Source organism: Denticeps clupeoides, chromosome 3 (genome assembly GCF_900700375.1).
Source record: "Denticeps clupeoides chromosome 3, fDenClu1.1, whole genome shotgun sequence".
Taxonomy (NCBI): Eukaryota; Metazoa; Chordata; class Actinopteri; order Clupeiformes; family Denticipitidae; genus Denticeps; species Denticeps clupeoides.
The window spans coordinates 6,716,277-6,722,641 of NC_041709.1; the positions used below are offsets into that span (position 1 = coordinate 6,716,277).

At 40.2% G+C, this 6,365-nt stretch overlaps 1 long non-coding RNA gene across 1 annotated transcript; it reads left to right on the plus strand.

Annotated features, from left to right (window-relative positions):
* Positions 1-389: 389 nt before the first annotated feature.
* LOC114786835 (uncharacterized) lies at positions 390-5,883 on the plus strand. Its single transcript, XR_003749256.1, has 5 exons — positions 390-503; positions 1,477-1,649; positions 2,112-2,188; positions 3,186-3,360; positions 4,753-5,883. It is a non-coding gene; the product is annotated as an uncharacterized LOC114786835 (long non-coding RNA).
* The last annotated feature ends 482 nt before the right edge of the window (positions 5,884-6,365 follow it).

Below are 6,365 nucleotides of genomic sequence, written 5' to 3' on the forward strand. Positions count from 1 at the left end.
TACTTCTTCCTGACCTTCCAGTGTCCAGTATCATTTTAAAAACCCTTGCAGAAGCAAAAACACCTTCCAACCTAGATCCAGAGATGCTGAGAGCGGTCCCGTGTACCTGGCAACATACCAGCCACTCTAAATTTACTCCAAGTGTTTTTGACTTGTCCTGGTGAAACGTAAGTGGAAAAGAACGCCAGTGAACAAGCGGTAACGCTCCCTCTCTCCCTCGAATGATGGATCCCAGTACTCCTTACAGAGCAGGCTCGTTGCCATGGTGATGCCGGCTAAGCTGGTAGGCAGTGTTTCGTGGGCTGGAGATGCAACCATGACTCATTATGTTTGCTTGCCCCTTCCTCCGTCAGAAGGGGAGAGAAAGCACACATCTGGCCCCCGATTATCTTTCATTATGTGTGACCAACATGCTATTACTCTCTCATCAAAACAGAGCAGGACCAAAACTTACGGACATTTGCATTTTGTGTTTTATACACACGAATCCAACTGGGATGCAGGTGATGTCATTTTTTTCTATTCAGCAATTTTATATAAAACAGTTTTGACATTAGCTGAGCTTCACCATGTATAATGTAATGTTTAAAAAGTTTTAGTCTTCTGATCTTCACTGAGAGGTTAAAATGCATATCTTACAAAGTCAGATGTTTCTTAAGCTTCTGTCAACATCGGTCATCACCTGCCCTTTAAAACAGTAATGACATCTTCTGTACAGTACTGACTGACAGATATTCTGCATCTCAAATATTTTTCAGGGAGAACAGTGCTAACACAAGCCCTGTTGGACAATCACGACTACATGATCATTCATTTTTAAGTTTGTAGAGTGAGCAATGGTGAAAAAGTAATTGAAATATTTGATGCACTGAGATCAAATAATACAAGACATAATACAGCAGCAGCTGAATGAGAGAATTTATAGCAGTTGATTGGCATTGCATTCACTACGTCGTTTTTATGAACGTGACACTAACTTACTGCTGACAGCAGATGAAGGCTACGCTGACTATCCTCAAGCCGCGCCTGAGCAAATGGCAGCCACTGGCTGAACTGGAAAATAAGCAGAGTGCACACGCTGTTTCCACGAACAATACACAATATACAATGCAATATACAATATACATACAGTATTCAATGCAATTCAACGCAGCTGTATCTGCAATGACTTTACATATTCACTCACAATAGCAGAAAAAGGTACTCTGACGCAGAAACACATAGCCTCGCCTACATCATACTCCATCTAGACTTGAAATGTCACCATGTTCGGCTGCCAGGATTGCTGCCCCTTTAGGGCACAGAGTAGCAGCTGTTTCTATATTGTCTATATCTGTCTGATTTCATTGTCAGTGTGTAGGTCCACAGACAATGATTTCAGGTAGTGAAGCGTAGAGCAACACTTGTTCATTCTTCTTTTAGAAGAGCGAAAAGAAATGAAACCACTAGAAGTCTGCATTTATTTTTATCTTTCAGTTCATCTCCTTCCATCTGCTTAGCACTTTGGGTGTCAAACAGAAGCTGGAGGAGGGGCAGCTTGGTGACAGGTTTTCTCGGGAGTGCAAACAATGTCTGTGAGAAAGTGACGATATGAGTTTATGGGAGATAAACATGGGTGGGAACCAACATTAGCACCACGGACAGATGAAGTAAGTCACACTGACAATCTTGCTACAATTCTACCTGACATTGGGCGCATTATATTAGGCAAGTGAACCATGTGCCCTTCAAGCTGATGAAAAATGTCCAGTGGTGAGGATTTGATTGACTGGTTGAATCAGGTTTTGCTTCAAAATGCATTTATTTTTTCCTTTGCCTAGTCTGGATCTGGTTAGGAATCAAGTTTGTTGGTGTTACAGATCTCAGGTGCTGCACATTACAATGAATATTAGTACTCATAATGTCAGTAACTTGTTCTTTTTATTGAGGCATTTATATGAGTCAGGACATCGCATGCATCAATTATTCATGTTATGATTTACTACACACATTATTCATTCAGCAACAACAAATGGGTAATAATGTAATGGCTTTGTTCTCATTGCTTGCTGTAAAATCATCATTTTTGTGCAATTTTACAGACTCCTTTAACAGCAGACCTTTCTCAACAGCAATAACAGATGAACAGATGCCATCACACGTGCCCTGAACGTCTGCCATGAGGACACAATTAGGTTTAAGGGGTGGGGTGAGTAATTGTGTGTGAGAGAGCAAGAGAGAGAAAGAAAGAGAGAAAAAATGTGTGTTTTAATGTGTGTGTGTTAATGTGTGTATGTCTGACTGCTTGAAAAACACCACTCCTGTACTGTCACACATGGGATTGTATTAATTATTTGTGGAATGAACACATAGATCAATGCGTCCAGCATCATCAAGTCAATCAGGTAAAAATCTAGGACAAATCTGACCCTGGGGATGAGATAATGTTGTCAGCGGTTCAAATAGATTTTGCTCGCTCCCATTTTCCTACAATGTATGTGTCTGGCCAAAGGCGAATATTGAACACTTTGGTTTCAGGAATAACAATATATCCAGGTTATGCAGTTCTTGAAATCAAAATGTCTTTAAGGAACAGCTGATGGGGTATAAATATTAGTACTGGAGTGGTGAGACTAATGATTTTTGTTTGCAGGTGTGAACTGGACTTATTATTATGGTCACACATTATATAAGATCTTAATGTGTGACCATTCATTCCTGATGACCCAAGGTAGGAACTAATTGTCCTTTCTAAAATCTCCTAAATAGCAAGGGCCATTTTTCATTACCAATGAATAATAATGTGTGTGCGGAATCCAAATGGGAAATTAAGATGGCATTGTAGAGTGAGGGGCAATGGATTTTTTAAACAAGCATTACAGCTCCTTATTAAGGCAAGTCTAAATGATTTGATCTTACTGGGGCACAAAAGTAATGTAATTTAATATCATGAAAAATGTGCATATATTAAAAAATCCTAATATATTACACTATTCAAATTGTCTGACAATATATGAAAAGACTGAACTTGCACTGTATGCCATTTCTGGATATCAGAACACACTATATAGCCTGTATTGTATAATAAATGTATCATTATCTTAGTTAATGATACATTTGACAGATGAGCCTTTTACTCATCCGGGATGTTGCTAGAAGCCAGTTTCCTTGCTCTGCTCTCACTGCACTATGTCTTTTGCCCACAGGTCCCTTCCCCAGCGGTGTGCTGCCGACATGTACTACTGCTGGCCTGTCGTGGATATGCTATTCATGTTGAACACACTCATTATTGGCAGAGCACCATGAAGCTGTCGGTAGTCACTGGATTTATGAACATCCGCCTTCAGTGCCTCACTTTAACAAGGCTTAATTAAATCAAAGGTAATGACCCCAGAAGAGCTAGAATGGCCCAGAGGTAGAGTGGAGTTTCCATTTTACTTAGCCATCCTCTCCAGGCCTGTCTCCAGACAGGAAATGTCCACGCCCAAACAAATGATTCTATTATTCTTTAAATCACCTTAAACACACAAACGTTTTAATGGGGGCAGTAGAATCACAGGGCTAGAATAATTTAATGGTATTAGTTGACGCCATGCACAGATAGTCAGTAATGATCAATATAGGATAATGGCTTTTCAGTGGTCCATAAATGAGTAATGTTGTTTTTTAGTCCTGCTGAAACTTTCCACTGGTCAATGTTGTCTCATGGCTGAGGGGGGGTTATAATTAAATTAGAATATTTAGAGTAACTGTTCTATTCTTTATATCACACGTTGAAACACTAGCTGTTCCCTCACCCCCAAAACAGAAAATAGAAATATTTGTCTAGCATCACTGGTGGACGTCGACTGGGGCTATAATTGCACAGAGATTCATGTTACATTGTGCTGGCAGTGTGATGTCACCACACATGTAAAGACTGACCCACTTCGCTCATTTTTTTCCACCAGCCAATGCAGGCAGATGGATCCGGTCTCTGCGTCTGGCCTACAGATTAAAAGATGGCTATTTATGCTACCTCTCGGTCTATCAGTATTTCTGAAAAGGACCAGATTGGCTTCTTCTCATGTGGCTGTGCTTAGCAAAAGGCAGTTCCTTTGTCATCAATGGCCCTGGGCTTTTGTTGCCAGAGAAATTGCTCTCTCTTTCAGAACAACCTGAGCCAAGCTCAAAAGATTCACAGAGCCATGAATAGGAGGCATGTATGAATTCATGTGCTGAAAGAAGCTTTGTTTGGCAGTGGTGATGCATCCTTTAGCCTCCCTGCAATGACCCCACCTCCGGTTGGAGGTTGGAACCATAACCTGTTTTTTACTTAATCACCCTCACTTTTAATGAATGTGATGAAGAATATGATCAGATGGGACTTCACTGGTGAATATGAATCTGTCCCCAGTGGCCAAACTGTCTAATCAGAGCTATTGATCGTTGAGCCAAGTTTGGTAATGATAAAAATTTGATTGACAGAGCCCTACTCCCTTGTTCCCAGTTGCTGCTGGTGGGTGAGAGACATTCTCTCATTAGTGTACCCATATGTGAAAACCACACAAAGTTAATTTTGGCTGGTAGGCTGTGTTTTGCTTTCAAATGATGTCTTTCAGGTTCACACATCAGAGTTATGGCTAGACTCGATAATTAAGTTTTATTTTCTCTTGGAGGAAACTCAAAATTGGTCCCTTGGCTATGTGTGACATTTAATAAAGTGCTATAATAATGCTGTCTATTGTTATTCTGCTATGCTTTGGAAGTGATTTGGCATTTCATCTTTTTCAGATGACAGAACCCCTGTTGATAGATTTGGACTGGTGCATCCAATTGCTTCCATAAGTGCTACCAAATTTGGATGAAGAGTTAGAGACCAAATTTCTCAAAGTCGGGAGCTCTTTTCAATAGAGCAATTTTCACCTTTAATGAAGAGGAAAATGTAGGTGAGAAAGCCATTTCTGAGGTGTGATGACTGAATCATAGCTGACATTTTCTCGTTTACTTGATAGAGAACTCAGACTGCCAGAAGTCAAAGAATCTAAAATGAACTGTGGTTTGTTTCCTTGTTGTTGCATGATGATGTCATTTTAAAATGTTACAGTCCTTGCTACATGAACCATAGTGGACTTTGTTTATGCACAATGAAGGCGTGTGGTTAGCACAAGCAGCTTTTATATGTGATGACAATTCTCTCACCTTCATGCTCAGCTGTTAACTAGAAACGGGCAGCCAGCTGGCCAATATTTTTACTGTAATACATGCAGTGTTGGTTTACTCTCATTTGAAACTTGTCATTGCACTCAATTCAACTTACATTTTAATAGGAAGTATATTACAATTGCTGCGAACCTTTTGCTATATGGTTAAATGTCAGGATATTACAGCAGCAAATCTTCACACTCTGCTGTATGTAAACCAGTTCAGCACAATAAGTGTTGATAGGAATATATGGCACAGAAATGGATATTATATTGATTTTGACACAACAATTTATCTTGTTTTAAGGAGAAGAAGAAAATCTGAATTAAACTTGGGGCCATTGTCCTGATCACAATTTCATGAAAGATTTCCAATCAAACTGTATCAGTCTGGGCCAAACCCTCTCCTATACACTGTGAAAAGCATATCCCCCTAAACACAGAGTCAGCTATAATGAATACTGCTTATTGCTACTGGGCTGTGAAATGAACAGCTCTTTTGTGATGATGGGGACCTATAAAAAACAAAATTCCTCAGGCTTCAAAATGATCCATCGACTGCTGCTGTAAAAAGAACTGTTCTCATTTGTTGTCAAATTCATGCTGCACTGAACCATAATAGACAAATCATATCCAACACTGAATCAATTTTGATCCAATGGCTAAGTGGTTGCACGTAGTTGAAATCTTATGATGAAAATCTGTGCCTGAAAGTGTTCAAACCGGGACGCTCTATAATCTCACTGCAAAGCAGAGCTGACAAACACTAAACACAGTTTCAATGACATTGACATGATGCTTCCGAAGCTTATGATAATCAGAAACAGAAACACATAGAAACGGATAGCTGCAAATAAACAGATGAACTGTAACTCTTGGTAACCATTGTCAAGTGAAATGAACACAACACAGCACACGGTGACACAATGAAATGTGTCCTTTGCTTTTAACCATCACCCTTGGTGAGCCGTGGGCAGCCATGACAGGTGCCCGGGGAGCAGTGTGTGGGGACGGTGCTATGCTCAGTGGCACCTTGGCGGATCGGGATTCGAACCAGCAACCTTCTTATTAGGGGTCTTAACCGCTTGGCCACCACTGCCCACATCAAAAGTAATGAAGCACCACTTGGTGGTCTTGCCATATGAGTTACATTAACAGCATTTATCATACGCCAGAGCAACTTACAATCAGTAGTTACAGGGA